The following is an 18,436-nucleotide window of genomic DNA, read 5'->3' as shown; positions in this document are numbered from 1 at the left end:
TAAAGAGGACGGTCAGTGGTATCTAGAAATACAGCAAGCAAGGGTTTTAATACAGTTAAGTTGCAAGCACCAGTGCATACTCCACCAACTAACTGTGCTTTCCGATATGTCTTTTTTTTTCCTTTATATGGTGTAATATTGTTGGGAAATCAGATGCAAATAAACATTACTTTGGAAAAGATGGAGAAGGAGGACATTATCACATTCATTTAAATAAAAAGAAGTGAGCACAACTGACAAGGTTTTTTTTCCTTCACTGCTCGATGTGGTATAATAAATCATCCTTGATGTTTCCCCATTTTATTATCATTATCTATGAACAAGCTAGAAGTAAGTTGATTCTTTATCAGCTATGACATTCATCTGAAAAACAAGACTAAAAATTCAGTCTCCAGAGGAAAAAATTAAAATCATTAGGGAAGTGTGGAACAGAATGCCTAATCAAATGATTATATTGGATGAAGGAAAACCATGATTTAGCAATGAAGCATTTTGCTTTGTGGTCAAAATTAACTTGGTAATTATAATGAGTTATGAATTTTGCAATTATTATTTTTTAGAAATGTATAACTGTCCAAGAGAGTGGATTTCAAAACAAAAGTGTTTTCAATATCAGGAAAAAAATTGTACTAGACTCCAAAGTGCTGAATAGAATTAAAGTTTATATACACACAAAATGTAACTGTAACTCTGCAAGTACCCTTAGTTTGTATCAAAAACATAGTATTTACTGGTGAAAGCAGGAACATGTGATGTGGGAGGAACATAGAAACTCTGTAAAAACATGCAGGAGCAGGATTAGAAATGTCAAAGCCCTCCTGGATTTGAATCCAGTAGGAGACATGACGGGCATGACGTAGCTAAAACAAAAATAGGGCAAATGTGTTCCTGCCGCTGAACTGTGCAGAGTACCTGGTGATGAAGGATGTGGAAAAGGATGAGGTGCCCAGTGTCTTCTTTGCTTTGGTCTTTACTGGCAAGACTGGCTTTCAGCAATTCCAGGTCCCTGAAGCCAGCAGGAAAAGTCTGGAGAAAGGAAGAATTACCCTCAGTTAAGAAGGACCAGATAAGGGAACATTCAAACAGGTAGGGGAGGATAGGTCATACAGAAGTATGGGTGCATCCCTGAAGGGTTTTACCCACTAGTACTGAGGGAGCTGGCCAGTCACCACAAGGCCACTGCTGGTTGTATTTGAAAGGTTACAGCTGTCTGGAAAGGTTCGTGAGGACTGGAAGAAAGCAAATATTACTCCTATATCTAAGAAGAGAGAGGAGGAGGAGGAGGAGGATGTAGGGAACTGCAGGCTTGCCTGCCTCACTTTAGTCCTTGAGAAGGGGTTGGAGCGAAAATCTTGGCAGCCATTACTAAATGTACTAAGGACAAGAAGGTGATTGGAAATAATCAGTGTGAATTTATGAAGCAGAAATCAGGCCTGATCATGTCTTTGTGCAGTAAAATAACTAGCTTGGTGAATGAGAGGAGAGCAGGAGATGATACACATCTTGACTTTAGCAAGGCTTTCAGCACTGTCTCCCATATTATACTCGTAGACTAACTGATAAAGTCTGGATTAGAGAAAAGGACTGCAAGGTGAATTGAAGACTTGAACTGCTGGTGCAAAGAGTTGTGATAAGCCACCCAAAGTCCAGCATTTGAGTTAAATCTCTAATGTGCAGGATAATAATGAAGCAACAAAAGCATCCTGCTTAGCATGTGAAATTTAAACCACACTTTATGGACAGGATGCTGCAATACAGAATAGAATTTTTTGGGGGTAGATGAAGCAACTATGCTTAAGCTCAGAGTACTCCTATCTTAAAGAGCACCTACTCTTTTGTGCTGGCGTGGGGATTGTGTAGCTTGTAAGCAAGGTTGAGAACTGGATGTGGGACAGGGTTTTTCCTGTAGAAGCACCGTGGTGAGCTTTGGGACAGATCAGCATCTTGAACTAGCAAAAGGAATGGAGGAAGAGAGAGGGGATGAAGCCATAGCAAATTTACTCTGCACTGACAAACTGCTGTCGCCCTCTCAATGTGAAACAATAGGAATAAATCAAAGAGCAAGATTTCAGTAACTAGCCCAGTATGTGGGCACAGTTGCAAAGAAGATTTTTTCCTACTGCAAATACATCCTCAATTATCTCTCATGTATTTATAGAGTGATTATCTTTCACTGTATAAATCACTTGACACTGTACAAAAACGTTGAAAGGAATAGCAGTTTAGTCACACTTCTCACATGGAAACAGGACTGCTTTGAAATGTTCCCATTAGATTGACTTTTTGCATATCTGTTGTAAATTTTACTGACTAGAGAAATATTCTCTTTGAAGTAGTGTATCTAGATCTATATTTTGTTACAAACAAGGTTAGAAATATTTCATTATTGATTGTGTGATTAATTAGAATGGTAGCTAGAAGGAAAACCTATATTACTGTTCAAGTGAATTTGGTTTGTTTTTCTTTTGTTGGATAAAACACAGACTATATCAAGGGAAATTGCTTTGGAATGGATCATCTGACTTAAAAGGGTTAACTGCATTTCTGGGAGGGCAAACCTATTTATTTCCTTATCTGTCTTGTACCAGGGAAAAGCAACTGGCATGTAAAATATTTTATAACTGTAGCTAGGCTGTTAATTAGAACACTTCTCAGAAACAATGGATTTTGTGAACAAAATGAAACAAATCTTTGATGGAAGAGAGCAATTCAGAGCAGTTAGGTATTACTTTTGCTTACAATTTTCTGCATGCTATAATTTAGGAGTTTCTGGTTTTTAAAATATGTATTTTTAAAATTTGTAGATGTGTATTAAAATATATATTTTTTAAAACTTGTGTCTTAGTTAGAAAAATACATAAATCTTCAAGTATAGGAATAAAACTGTAAGAGCACAAAATCTTTTTGTTTTCTTCTTTTTCACTTAAATGTACACATCTCTAACACAAGGCAGTGTTAAGGCAGTGATAGTAATAGGCTTAGCTATTGGTGCCTTTTCTTGTGAATAATAGTATGTTTCCTGAAAAATGTAGTTCAGGGATTAAACTCCATGTGATTTTTGCTTTAAGCTCTTCGATGAATTACAGAGAGGGAGGGGAAGTATCTCCTTTCAACTTTTTTGAAACTAAATATTGCAGCTTTTTTATTCCAAAGTATGACATTTACAAACCTGTGGATAAAAGTGAGATTTTTATTTGGTTAAATACACGGGAGAAAAAATACTTTGTTTTGGAAGGGGCCTCTGATTTGGTGGTGATGTTATATGACTGAAACGGAACATAAAAATATTAATTATCATCAAAAATAAGCATTATTCATGTCAGAAACTATGTCCATCGATGTCCACAATTACCTGAATTTGGCACTGTCATGTAGTACATTCTGTATGAAAGCTAAGATTGGAATGCTGTTGTTTCTACCTGAAATATTCCTCAGAATTTTAAGTAGCAGTATACTGGGTTTCAGCATTCATTTGCATTCTGGAAATTGGTCTTTCTGGGAGGTAGGTAGATGAAAATAATTCAATAAAGTGCAGATCCCCTAAAAAATAGGAAGAATAATGCGGATAGAGTCATCATATTTTAATGTACTATTATTACTGTAATGCTTTTTCTTTAAAGAAGTCAGTGTCTGTAAACCTCATAAATTTATTTTTCTAGTAAAATTTGCTTAAAGGGGAGATTTCTACATTTGTTAACAAAGAAATCAGAGCAAAAATTAAATCTTATTTCTTTATTCTCAGTTATTACTCTTAAATTAAAGTCGTGCAAGATAATCAGTCACTGTCACTCGTGTGGATTGGCAATATGAAGAGATGATGAACTTCACAGACTTGGCATGGAATCGGATGTGACCTTCCACTACACGTCAAGCAGTTCTTCTCCTATCAGATAGGAGCCAGTCTGGGGGAACTTTACAAGGAACTGTGCAAATCTTTTGGGTTTTATTCATTATGTGATGGTATGAACTGCTAGGTATATTTGAAAAAACAAAACAAAACAAGCAAACAAACAAAACAACAACAACAAAACCAAACAAAAAGGCAGTGAATGCTTAATTTTGCTTTTGTAAGTCAAAATTGAGCATCCAAAGTGTCGGCTAAGGTCAGTGAAAAGCATTATTGCTCAGCACCTCAGAAACCAGCTGAAGAGACCTTGATCAGGCAGTGGGTGAGAGAGCCTCACTCGACCTCCTGGGTTTTAAAAAACCAACCAAACATAAGGCCAAAACACCTGCTTCCTTCCTCCAATGAACCACAAATCTGAGATGGCCTATGAAGACTGGCAATTAAATATAAGCAAGTAGATTTTAAAGCACTTTACAAGAAAAAACTGGAAATTTTATGTAAATTCCTAAAAATAATTAATGCCAAAAAAAAAACTTACACAAAAGAGAATATAATTTTGTGGTGTGAGATATAGTAAAGGAGAACTTTCAAAACCAGTGCTTTAGTTAATCTCACAAATACCTGTATTTTTTCATTTGAATAGTTTAAACATTTTACATTTGCTAAAATCAAAAGAAAAGTTGTTTTTTTACTTTTTCATATCACAAAATAAGGACTTATTGCAAATATAAACATAAATAAAACACCTGCTCCTGATGAGTTTAACCAGTAAAAATAAAAAGCGCATGTCCCCAATATACACATCTGTTTTTACACCACACTTGATGGCAATATCATTAATTAAAATAGATGCTGAGTTTTTCTTTGAATATCCCTTATGACTATAAGCTGTGGCAGTCTGAAAGGAATTTGCTTTAAACAGAGTTGATCTCAAAATCTCCAAACCACCTTACATGTGGGAACTGCCTCTGGAACCAGTATTATGGTGAATCCCAGCTGGTGTATTCTTGCTATCAAATGAGAATCAGGCTTTTTTTTCCTGTGCTCCTACTGTCCTGCCAGCACAGTGACAGAAGGTGAAGAACATCTTGAGATGTACATGACCAGTAAAAGTGTGGTTTTGGTACTCCCAGCTGGTGACTGAAATGCAATGTTGATTTGGGGTTTTTTATGTTCCTTAACTTTGGCATTGTCTCAAACATAAGCTGCTAAATTCAATTTTACATGATCAGTTCCTACTGATCTTAATGGATCCTGAAGGTGCCTGGTTTAAAATGGTATCTCAAGTACTTAAATAGGTAATCTTTCTCTTTTTGTTGCAGTGGGTAGGTAACAGAGCACCTCAAAGATTGGCTTTCTGTGGCATTTGCCTTCCCAGTTATGGAAGTACTTTGGAAAATCTTATTCCCAATGTTGGTGGCATTGACTTCTCCTTCTTCATGGGTGCTGCAAGTCCTCTGGTGATAAATTTGGAAACGTGACACAATATTGTTTGCCTGGCTTCCTTTCTATCAGATAAATTATTAAATGAATAAATTTATAAAAACTTTAGCACCTTATTCAATCACTGAATCTTCATCAATCAGTAATATACTGATATCATACCTGAACTGCTGGTCCACCTAACCTCCCAAACTACAATCAATTGATCATTCTTATCAGTATTTGTGTTTGTTAACTTACTCTGCATCACCTATCTTTCTGTGTCTTTACAGAAAGAAACACAGAGATTTCTGTTTCTCATTTAGTCTCTTGCCCTGGAATGAAAATTAAATTAATCCTTTCTTACCTTTTCTCAGGCATGGCATGTTCACTTTTGCTGAATGAGCAAACTTTTTCCATATAGCCAGTTTCTTCCTTCAAATCTAAATGTTGTGTTTTGCTCTTCAGAAAACTGATGTGTTTGCATGAAATTTTACACAGTAGTTTGTCAGCACTTGAAATAAGGAATACTGTACAACAAATTGTCCATACTGGATTAATGCAGTTACAGTATAATTAATGCAGCTTTCAGGGCTCTCCTGCTTTCATTAGTGTGTAAGAATTTTTTCCATTCATAATTCTCTCCATGACAACTCATAAAATGAACAGTTTGTGCTCATTTTGTGCTAGTATTCCTTTTGTTTCTCAGTCATCCAAGACCATCTGCACACTCCTTTTACTCTAAAGATATATATTTCCATTTCAAATCAACTCACAGTTTGCTGAATATAGCAACCCAAATACTGTGATTGAAGACTTCTTTAGATAAACTCAAATACTTGAATTTTTTCTTCTAAAATTCCTGTGGACTAGGTACTTCTTCCTATAGTATGCTCTCTCTCGAGTATGTATAGACATCTAATTTTGTCTTTAATTCAGGAGGCCCACAATGATTTGCTGTTTTCCATCTTAAGTTGAGTGGTTTTTAAAGTGCAGAACCCGTGTTTCAATTTGCTTGATGTTTATTCTAAATAATTTTATCCCAAAATCCAGCAGAATTTGTGAGAAAATGAACTCAGAGCTAACTTTCTAAAAGACACACCCTTAACAAGTTGTTATTAGGATAAAACCGATTTTCTTAGAAAAACTGCCCCCTTCCTTTCATGACAGCAGAAACTGACAATAGTGAGAACACATCTGTTCCCCCCAACATATCTTTCTGTAGTTTTTATTTCTTCTTTCAAGAGTACAGTACTTCTGCACTGTCTGTCTTTAGGTAAAAAACTAATAGGATGAAGCATTTTGAGGTAGCTCTCATAAAATGTAGGATTTTTTTGCTACTTAAATGCTATTTGTTTTGCCTCTTTATTTTTAATTTTGTCCAGAACTTTCTTGTCCAGCCTCTGTCTATATTATGTCTAATGATTCTTTTCTTTTTAGCTGCAATTTAAAAGGTAAGTTCAATGATCTAGAATTGGCCAGGGGCAGGCATATAAAGTCATGCGAAAAAATCCTAAGCATTTCAGTCATGAACACAAGGCATGGGGGGAAATCAAGTAACATTTATATGTTTCACTGCTCCATAACATCCAGGTCAGGTTACAACTTAAATAATAAGCATTTCACTCTTCCATGTTCAGGGACCAGGCACATTCTTTCACAAAGAACCAGCAACCCAACACACTCCATCACTACCCAGGCTCTGTGCTGATCATTAAGAATCCCCTGCAAGGAGCCTGATGTCAGGAAATTTTGTCCCTGTACATATTCTTTCAAATCTAGGGATCTATAAAACATCTGCCTTCTTTTTTGTACTTAGAAGCAGTGTAACACACAGAGATTGATGCTATTTAGGTTTGAGAAAAATTAACAATCCATCTCTCTTAGTATCTTAGTAACTCCAGCATTCAGTGATGGGAATTATAGGAATAATGGGAACGATGATTACTCTTCTGCTGTAGTAATGTAGTCAGGACTGGAAAAAAAAACAACAGTATCTCAGCTTTCAACTTCTGCAATAGCTATATCCACCTAAATCCGCTTCAAGTCTTGGATAAAAATGGGTTTGCTTTTATATTTTAGCATCCACAGATTTTTACAAAAACAAAATTAATGTTTATGGAAAGTAGTCCCACATATTAATTGAAATATATATGAGTTCCCTACACATCTATAAATTTCCCTCTGTAGCCTGATTCACAAACTAACCACCTCTGCTTTGACCTGTCAAATGTAAACTGTAGGAAATGAGGAAACATAAAATTAACCTTAGCTCTGCCTTTGCCAATCCATGGCCTGCCATATATATTTTGCATTCTGTTTTTGCAGATAATATAAAAGAATCATGGAAAAAGCACTTCACTTAATTCAGAAGGACTTTCTTTTCCCTTTAACTCACTCTGTATTTTACTATTCTGCCCTGTCATGCACTGCTTTTGGAGACGGGATGTCATAGATGCTCCCAGTGGCTTTTGCAGAGTAAAATTGGAGTGAGTTATACTGAGCTGTAATGTACTGTAATTCTTTATTTTATACTTTTCAGAAGGTTTAATTTTTCTGAAGTGATGCTTTCTGAAGTGATACTAGGGAGAGTCTTAAATGTATGTTAGCAATTTTTTTTTTATCAGACTATGTACTTTCTTAATGTAGGAGGGTAGAGATTTATATCTGATTTCTGCCATACAGGAATATTGTCTTAAGATTGAAACCCTAACTAAAACATAGAATCCTCCTACAGCAGCAGCAACAAAACAAAGAAAAACCCAACCAAAAAACCCCCACAAAACAAACCCCACAAAGTAACACAAACTAAAAGAAAAAAAATAGAAAATAACAAAACAAACCCCACAAAGTAACACAAACTAAAAGAAAAAAAATAGAAAATAACTGAATTGGGACTGTTTGGTGATTGAAAGGCACCACGCATGCAAATTTCTCACTCTGTGAAGAGGCAAAGTCATTTAGAAAGGTGCTGAAGATGCACTTGCCTCTTCAGCATGACTATATCTAGAGAAGGATATATCTAACAATGTTTCGAAGTTTTGATGATAAATAGTGAAATAGTTTGCTGAACTGTTTTGTCCTGATAGTGATGTAAATGTCATCATTAAAGCTATCATTTGGCATAGGAACAAGGATCTAGTCATGGTTTGTGTCTGTGGCACCAGTATGAACTATGAACTTTTAGATTTTGATGCATAAACTTGACTATCTTCCAGACTAATATCAGAAAAATGTCCTAAAAGGTTATAGATTTTTACATGTGGGATGATGAGTGTTGGATTCTCAGCACAATTAATTGTAAAGTTGCCACATTTTATCTTAGTTTTGCTTTTTCTAATTATGTGTAATTTACTATACAATGATGGAAAAAAGTGCCATCTTTACACCTCCAATCCTGCAGATTTCATGATTTTTATTATTCAAAGAACTGTTGATACAGATGTTATACTAATAAAAATTCACATGCATATAATGTGTCATACAATGACCCCCTGTACCTTATGAGCATAATTAAGCCCTGCAGCACAGTTAAATGCCATTCTGGTTTCATAAACAGGTAAACCGAGGCATTGCAGTCATGACTGGCTTAAAATTACACCATTTTAGTGATAACATTATTGATGCAAGCCAGGGGCTCTGACTAGCAATTGTTTGATCTGAATTGTAAGAACATACGGCGTCCGTTAATCCAGACCAACTTCAACTACAGCCACTCTTCTTTATAACTTTGTATTACAGATGTTTCACTTGCATTAAGCTATAATGGTTGTTGACATTTATATTTCATCAGCTACCTCAGTTCCAAATGCCTCTTTCAGAAGGTTCAGCTTTCTAAAGCCACATCATAAATCCCTTTTTATACACTCACATTTTTCCCTTATTTCTTTCCATTGAGTTTCCACCCTGCTCTACAAAACCTCATCCCTCTGACCCAGCAGTGTGCTAAGCACACTTTAAAATTCTCTTTCCTTTCCTGATGATTTGTTTCATTTGTGACATTCTTCAAATCAAATGTACCTAATCCGTGGTTCAGTCTACTAACAGGAAATCGGTTCAGTGAACAGGGTTTTATATAACAAAAGAAGTGCTCACTTAGAGAGTACTTTTAATACTTTGTTCGTTGAAAAAAATGCTGACCTTCAGATTTTTCTGGCTTTAATGCTCTGGTGTTTCAGTTTGGATTTAACTGTAAATGAAAGCCTTCGAAGGCCATATAATCCATTGATCTCATACTTGCTGAAGCACAAGTTCCATGGTACATGAATGTTCTTTATTTCTGTTTTTTTTTTCTGTTGTAATTATGTCAGCTATGTTATTTCCAGACATGCCTAATACTGTTGTCTGTTCTGCTGTACATTTCCTAAACAAGGTCCAAATGTCTACTTCATTTTATATTGTTTAATTTTGGAATGGTAATTGCAATCCCAGCATCTGAATTCGTTTGATGGGAGGAGAGGGTGTCCTCTTTTTTATGCCACCAGTGATTCAGTTACTGGACTGTTGAGGCTTAGGTGTTCTGCTTTGAGATTTGGGTATCTAAAGATATCGTCATCTCACTAGATAAATTGTTGTTGTTGTTTACACAGACTTTTAACTATTTCCTAAGACATTTCCTGAGACTATTCTGTATATTCTGACAGAAATATGTTTTTATTTTTCTATGCTTTTAGAGAGGGTAGAGATATCAGAAACTACAATAGACTGCAGATCATTAGATTATCTTATCACCTCTCAAATCAGTTTAACTATGTGCCCAATTCGTTGTTCTGAGAAAAATACCAAAATCTACTGTCACCACCATCACTATTATCTTGGCTGACTTTCAAAATTATTAATCTCTTGGTAATACTCCAGAAGAGGAGAAAGATGGACATTAAGGTCAGAGAATGAAAACAAGAAAGACCAATTATGCCAAAGAAACTCTGTCTGGAAATTGTAACAGAGTCGTAAGAATTATTATGCCAATTAAATACATTTATTTATTAATTTGTTTCTTTCCTCAGAGAAGAGCAATTCCACAGTGTTATTGATTAGAATATTTAGGTCCTAGAGTAAAAAATCTTTTTTACTGAGTCATGTCATGCTTCTTTTATTCCTTCATTTTTAAATCTAGTAAAATAACCTCTAACTCACGGAACACAGATGACCTTGTGCAGCTCAGCTATCATTAAATTATTAATATAAATACATTTTATAGTAGAAGCATGCATGGTGATCAGATTTCAAGGAAAATAGGTTTCTAAAGAAAGGAAGTGAGAAGAACTCATCCAGAATGTTAGCAAGAATTATATAACATGATTTTTTACTCTTAGTAGATAGTTGAAGAGCTTATTTCTTATGATTTTTGTCATGGATTTTCCATTGCTCTTCAGTGGGATACGGGGATTCTTTGAAAATCCTAGCCACAGGATCATGAGACGTGCATATTTTCTATGTGCAGATCCATAGTTTTCAAAAAGGACTTACTGTGATACTTTCTGTCACTACTCCTAGAAGTGATGGTCCAGCTCATCACTCGTCTCTGACTATTCTCTTCCTTCCCTCTGGAATACGTATCTCATGAAATGAGATGCACAGATGGCAGTTTTAACCATGCCCTAAGTAGGAAGGAATTTCCTCCTATGTATCCTGCTCTACTTTTTAAAAGAGAGGACAGAAGTAATACAGCCATTCATTATCAAATTTTCAATTCAGAATGCACTTTATCTGACTGTAGCCTGGTTTAAAAGAAATGAGTTCTCCGCATTTCAGTCATCTGTTTTTTCTGTTGTGATGAAATGCCAGTAGCACTCAATAGCCTGTGCTACTGGCAGTAAGATCACTGTATTGATTATGGAACTCTTCCGTATCTAGGACTACCTGTAAAATAGAATATTTTGCTATGACATGAAAAAGTTGAATAGCAGAAAAAGAATTCCAAAACCTCAATGTAGCATCTACAGTACATCTCAGTACTGGCAAATAACTATTCTTGTTTATTCACAGTTAAAAATGCCCTTAATATTCTATATATGAAAATGGTTGCCTGTACCATCATTGGAATCAGATGCAAGGCAAATATCCACAAGTCCTGTTATGAGTCCTCGAGGGAACATGAGACCAGCAGTAGAGATCTATAATCTAGTCAAAGTTTCAGCTTTCATTTTGGAGTAGCTGTATATAAGTTGCTCCTGTTCTGCTCTTCTGATGAAGTGAAAAATCCTTCTGTATCATATTTTAATGAAGTAGCAAGCTAGAGATATTTGCAATACAGTACTCTCTGTATTTTTTGCTTGCTAGTCTACAACATGATTTTGACAATACTCAAACTTATTTTATTAAATTCCAAATAAGAAATTCAAAGGATTGAATGAATATGGACTGAATTTCCGTATACGTAATCTTTGCGCACAAGAATATTTTTGTCAGTGGAGAGCAGTGAGGTAAACCGTGATATCAGAAATCTTGACATGTACATCAAAAATGGATTTCTCTTCATGTGTGAATGTGTTCCACAGAATAAAGAAAAATACAGTAGAAGAAAAACTAAGATTAGGCTCTTGGTGTTGAGTCTGACAACTGGATACAGGCCTGACACTCTGGAAAATCAGTAGTTGCAGCTACCTACCTTCTGAGGAGACTGTAAGCTGTGTGCTTGGGATGCCAGCTCATAATTGTAAATCATAACATTTCCACCTAAAGTATCATTAAAGATTGGGTATTTAGTATTTATTTTTGACTTTCACATATAGCAACTGCAATTGTTACTCTATATCTTAACTGTTTCTAATGTTCCCATTGCATAGGATATAAGGCTTAGGAAACCTTAACTTTCTGTAGTTCTACAGAATTAGGAATTCCTATTGATAACAGTCACTACCTATTGCCAGTCATAACTTTTACCTCACTTTTGAATTCACAGGTTTCCTTTAAAATCTTTACTTGACAACTTTCTTTTGCCAGATGTGGGGCTTCTTAACTCCAGAATCCTTATAGAAAAAAACACTTCTTTGGGAGGTTAAATAAGTTGTGATTTCTATCAGAGTCAAGTTATCAAAAATTCTTCTAGAGAAAAGATTTTTATTTGTGCTAGGAAAAAAAAAAAGATGTAGAAGTGAGATAGTATTTATTAGGAGCATACTGTACCAGTTTCAGTTTCCATTTGACATTCATTCAGTGACCACAGAGTGAGTGGCATTATTTGGTCTGTTATTGAATTTGAAGGCATGGGATCTCAGTAATAATAATAGCTCCTGCCTTGCAATGAGGATGGTTTGCCTTCCTCTTTCACTGCATATGGAAGTAGGACCTGTGATTTTGTGCTGAAGAAAGAGTTTCATCAGCCCAATGTGCTTTGTAGAGTCCAAAATTCACCTCCAACCTGTGAAGTTTCTCTGCCAGATGCACTGTTCTTTATCCTCAGTTGCTAGGATATGTAATGACCTATATGTTAACCAAATTGAATTCTGAGAGATCCAGAGTAAGGCTATGATTTGGTGGTGGTGTGTGAATGTGACTGCATTGTATGCACCTTTGACTTATTTTTGTTTAAAGGATATGTGTCCCTCTTCTTGAAAATATGTAGGGTTTACCCTTTCCTCCCACTTTATATTGCCTGATTTTCCTACTGTGTATTCATAAGTGCTTTGTCTGAAAGTGGGTCTTTGGTTGAAGGTGCCTTGGAGCCACTATAAGCAGTCCTTCACAGCATTTCATTTTTGACTGTTTTCATTTGAGGATTTTTTATTCATGTGTCTGAATCTTCCAAAGCACGTTGCACGAGTGTTTTGTTTATTGTGAAGAAAGAGAGGCTACTTCTTATTCTGATGGAGGGGCCAGCACAGAGGATGCTCTCTGAATTCCATATGGCAGAGTAAACCTACAAAAGCCACATATTGAAAGAGAGATGTGAAATATATCTTCTGATCTTTCATCACTTTCAGTAGAAAGAATGTTTCCATGTTGCCAAATCCACAAAACGGATCTCTTACGAAACTTGTGGTTGATCTCCAGAAGGTGCTCTTTCCTCAGGCCTTCCTGATTCCCCCTACTTCTTTGTATCTTCACAAAAATTCTAAAAGCTTGACAGGTTGAAAATTACTATTGCATTATAAAAATAATCTGAAATTGGCCATTGTGCTCCAGCAGAGCTGGGGAGACTGAAGGGCACACAGACAAATGCATGTTTCTGTATATGCCGTACCAACATCCTCCTTTCCTCCCTTCTTGCCTCCCTCTCATAATGCCATTACAGAAACTTGATTCTCCTTAAGAAACCAAAAGAAAAAAAGTTCCGTTGAGTTACACCAGTGAGTCTGAACTGACTTTTGGGAATCACTCTTGATTTATATCTGTCTGAGAGTTAATTAAACTCTGAGGCTTAATGAGATTATTTAGGAACAGATCTGCACGTACCATGTGGCTTTGTGCAGGTGAATAGGTCCAGTGAAGGGACTGGGATTGTTCACCCTCGTAAGTTTTTGCAGAATCAGGTTTTTAGTAATAATTTCAAATTTTAGATTGTCTTTCAAGCTTTGAAGAGAATTTGAAATATTAAAATGTGTTTAATACATGCAAGAAGAATAGTAACTACAACTGAATTTTTATGGCTGTACTGAACTACTTTATATGACTACAAACACAGTCATTTCTGATTCAGAGTTTCTATAAAGTAAGTTTTCTAACACTACACATTGTAAAAGAACGCAGTGTAACCAGTTGTACATATTACAACAACAAAACTGTAATGCTTGATACAATAATTATATTGGCTGTCCCATGATGATTTAGTCTACATTGAATATAAGGCAGTCTTACCAAAAAAAACCAAAAAGAACTAAAAAAAACCCAAGCAAACAAAAACAAAAACAACAAAAAAAACCCCCACACACTTTGAAGAATGAAAGGGAGAGCATTTTGTTTCAGACAAAAAGTTGCTGCAACAGTAAATGTCACTATAAAAGCAAAAGACAGTATGAGGACAAGAAAGGAAAGGTGAAGCAGTGGTAAGAGACGTAGAATAAGAAGAGAGGATGATAATGAATGGAACATGACCGCGCAGAGCTGTGCGTGTTTCTGTGGGGGCCGCGGCCAGCGGGGCTCGGGGCGCCGCTGCTCTCCAGGGTCCTGAACTCTCCGAGCCTCCGGGCTGGTCAGGGAGGAGCAGGGAGAGGAGTCGTTCAAATAGGAAATTTGAAGTGAATGAGACTAAAATTACTGGAAAAAATTAAATTTTAGATTAAATTGTTTGTGTAAGTAAGAACATGCAGCAATTTTATTTATTAATTTATTTATTTATCTATTTATTTGTTTATTTAGTTATTGCAGTAGGGATTGTGTTTTTCACATCCTGTGCATTTCCCTATGGTTCTCATAGGGAACGTGCATGTTTTTGCATATTTATGCACAATATTTAGAAAAGAGTTTGATGTGTTCTGCTGACACAAGTTTCCCATTGTTGCATTCCTTGTGCATTTGATCTAATCAAAGATATGTTTCCATTCTGCTTTTCATACTGAGTTAATTCCCTCTTCCAGTGGGCAAGCACACCACAGAGTGTTTCATTTACTTGTCATGGTGAGATCAGGAAATCTATTGTTAATTATTATGGTTTCAATTCCCAACTCAGCTGCCTGTGTCAGATGTGCCATTGTGTGAGTGTTTGACTGTTAATGACTAGACGGAATATTACTATGTACACTGTGAATATGAGGCTTTTTTTTTAGGCAAACTCTTCTAGAAAGAAAAAAATCAAAATGGTACCAGAAAAGTCTCTTACACAACTGTCCAATGATTTATTTAAGCACAAACCTAACAGTTTTATGTGCATATAGGATTAAGTGATACAATTCTTTCTTTTAAAATGCACATAATATGCTGACATAACGTAACATAACATTTAAAACACTTCATGAGTACAGAGATGGATACTGTTAATAATAATAGCAGATTCTTATTAATTAGAAAATATTATCACACCTATTTAAAATACTAGAAATACAAGAAAGATCAAATAAAATAATTAAAATCGTAGCTATCATACCTCATAATTGCATATAGATACAATTATTTTATTGCATATAGATACAATTCTGAGTAATTTAATTATTGTCTTTTGTTAATAGGAACTACCGAGTCAAAGAAACAAATCTAGAATCTCACTTTAAACTCCTAGCCTATACAAGTCCCAATGAGTTCCCCACATTAGAAGTTTCAGAGTTGAAGAGCAATTGTATGAAGAAGGCTTAGCTCCTCTTCCCATATAACATGGCAGGAGAGGGGGAAAGGAAGAATGTGTAATAATTTCCAAATGTTGGGTTTCCCCAGAATGATCATATATGAAATTTAAAACCAGCCGCTTCCCAGTAAAATTTTACTGACTTCAGTGGAGTATTAAAGTCTTTGGTCAGTAACCATTAGGAGTTACAATAGTGAATGTGTTCCCTTTCTGTAAGTATCAAGCTGTGCAGTTGGACTATTTGTGCAAAAACTATAGAATGTCCATTTTCTTTTGCAAAGTATTATAGCAATCCCATAAAAATATTACTTATTTTAAACAAGGTATCCTAATATAGTATATACAAGCAGAATACCAAATTGTATTTTGCTTTCTTTTGTGACTGCCTTTATTTTAATATGGCATTAAATAAAGAAAGAAAGGACATTTTTATAATTACAATTAATAGGAATATAATAAATTAATAGACTTAATGTTTTAAAAATTGGTTTTCTTACTTGTTACTAGCATTATCTTAACCCAAAATTTGCAACAGAAATTTTGAGAACTGTTTTAAAAGGGGTTGTATAATATATAGGGACTAGTGAGGACTGAGCAAACATGCAGTTGAGCAAATAATATCTAGCAAGTAATAACATGGAAGCACAGTGCAATAATACTAGTTTGAGAAGGCTCAGTCAAGAGTCTTGTTATTTTGTAATATTACATCCATTCCTCCTGCAAATCTAAATTTTCTTACTCTTTCTGTCTCATTCCTACTAGTAGTAGGATCAGCATTGCACACAGGATTAAAGAATGCTTGCTAAAATGTAATTTAGCTCTTCTTAAATCACGGTAAAATAACATTTGTGAAAAAACATTGTCATGTCATATTAGTGTTGATACAACCACAGTGATTTTTCAAATTTACACTTTAACTGACATTTACAGATCAGGAAATTATTTTTCTCCATGAAAAAGTCTTACAAATCAAATCTTACTATGCCTTGCTATTTAAAAGAGGAAAAAAACAAACTTGCAAAAATATTATTTTTGTTTAAAATTATATTTCATCAAAATATCATTTACATAAAAAGAGAATTGGTAAAATCTTTGACCAATTTTTTTTTTATTATTTAGGTAATTGTCTTTTCAACATACTAAGTGCTTTTAGCAAAAACATTTGGTGTCTTTATGGTTTCAGGTCTCAAATTGGATGAAAGAGAACTAAGAAGCAGTCAGAAAGATAGGTTAAGGATTTGTTTTTATTAAATTTTTCACATGACTTAAACACTGGAAATCTAGGAAGATTCTTTCCAAACTATTCTGTTTATTTTCTCAAACGAACAAATAAAATTAATTTTTTTTTTTTCCTATCAGACAAAAGATAGTTTTGCATAATTCAAAAATTGGTATCTTCCCAGTTCCAGACAGGGAAACTATCAACAGATGGCCAAAGTCATAGATGCAGGAAGACATTCCAAATCTAGTTTCAAATAAAGTCGGTCACATGCCTGCTACTCAGACCAGGTAGATATTTAATTTTTGCAGTCAGTGCCACAGGAGTTGTGTGATTATGCTGCTGTTTATAATAAAGAATGTAGCATCTTTGTACAGTACTTATTGTCTGGGAAGAGGGGAAGAGGTCCTGTAATAAGAGAAGTGTGCTGAGTCAATCAAGTGCCATTGGAAGAAGAGGTCCACACTGTGAATAAACCAGTAATTGGCATCTTGTGGTTACCCCTATTGTAATTCAATTAAACTGTATTGAATTCCAACAGAGGAAAGCGGTAGGGGCACAGATCCTTACTACCGTGCTACCATAGACTGTCCTACTGGCAGGCACTGGAAACCAATTAAAAAACTTACTTATCCAAAATAACACACTTAATGAACACACTGTCTGAAGAGGACTATAATTATCTTCTCCTTCTCATCGTGAGCCTGAACAGGCAATATTACAAGCTTAAGGAGAAACAGTTGAATTATCCCAAGAAAGTTAAGTTCATATCCTCAAAAAAAATAACCAGACATTTTTATGGGATTTTTTCCCCATCACTACCCACTTGTTTCTGCCAAAGTTATTAAGACTACTGTATTTAGCAGTTAGATGAAGGCACTCAGTCTTCTCTGAGACACAAGTCTCAGAACTGGTTGGCAAAGTAGTTTCATAAGAGTTTGGCTGAAAGCTGTACATTCCATTCCCCAAACCCTCCACAAATTGAATAGTATGGGATTGAGTTGTGCCCTCTACAAATTCTTTACAAAGGAGTAAGTTTCCTCTCTACTCAGCCCCAGTGCATCTGGAGTGCTGTGTCTGGGCTCCTCAGTATAAGAGCAACCTGGTGCTCCTGGAGAGGGTCCAGTGGAGGGCTGTGAAGATGACTGAGAGACTGGAGCATCTCTCTTCTGAGGAAAGGAAAGGCTGAGGGAGCTGGGCCTGTTCAGTCTTGAGAAGAGATTAGTGAGAAGGGACCTTAACAATGTCTGTAAGCATCTGAAGGAAGGGTGTCAACAGGATGGACCAGGCTCTTTTCAGTGGTGCCAAGCAGCTGGAAAAGAGCAATGGGTAGAAACTGATGCGCAAGAAGTTCCACCTGAACATGAGGAAAAGCTTCTTCACTGTGTAGGTGACCAAACACTGGAACAGATTGCCCAGAGAGGGTGTGGAGTCTCCCTCACTGGAAGTAACCAAGAAAAATCTGGATGCAATCCTGTGCAATGTGCATCATACCCACAGGGGAGAAAAAGCATGGGCATTTCAGCAGACTTGATGGTGAATTTCTTCCTCACTGTCAAAGGAATTTTGTTGCTTCTATTTTTATAATTCACCTGGTTTTTGAAGAAGGGAAAGTTTTCATCGTTTCTTCTTGTGGCTTCCCATAATTTGACAAGGAAAGGTCATGAATTCCAAAGGATATTTGTATTAAGGTAGCTAATCATCTCCCAGTTCTTTCTGTCTATTTTAA

The 18,436-nt window shown here is 35.7% G+C and overlaps 1 protein-coding gene across 10 annotated transcripts in view; it reads left to right on the top strand.

Annotated features, from left to right (window-relative positions):
* The window catches only part of MAGI2 (membrane associated guanylate kinase, WW and PDZ domain containing 2), a 726,260-nt gene that overhangs the window by 316,041 nt on the left and 391,783 nt on the right, over window positions 1-18,436 (top strand). The window lies entirely within an intron of this gene.

This window comes from Corvus moneduloides, chromosome 4, assembly GCF_009650955.1.
Source record: "Corvus moneduloides isolate bCorMon1 chromosome 4, bCorMon1.pri, whole genome shotgun sequence".
In the NCBI taxonomy this organism is placed as follows: Eukaryota; Metazoa; Chordata; class Aves; order Passeriformes; family Corvidae; genus Corvus; species Corvus moneduloides.
This window is presented reverse-complemented; position numbering and strand designations above follow the sequence as displayed.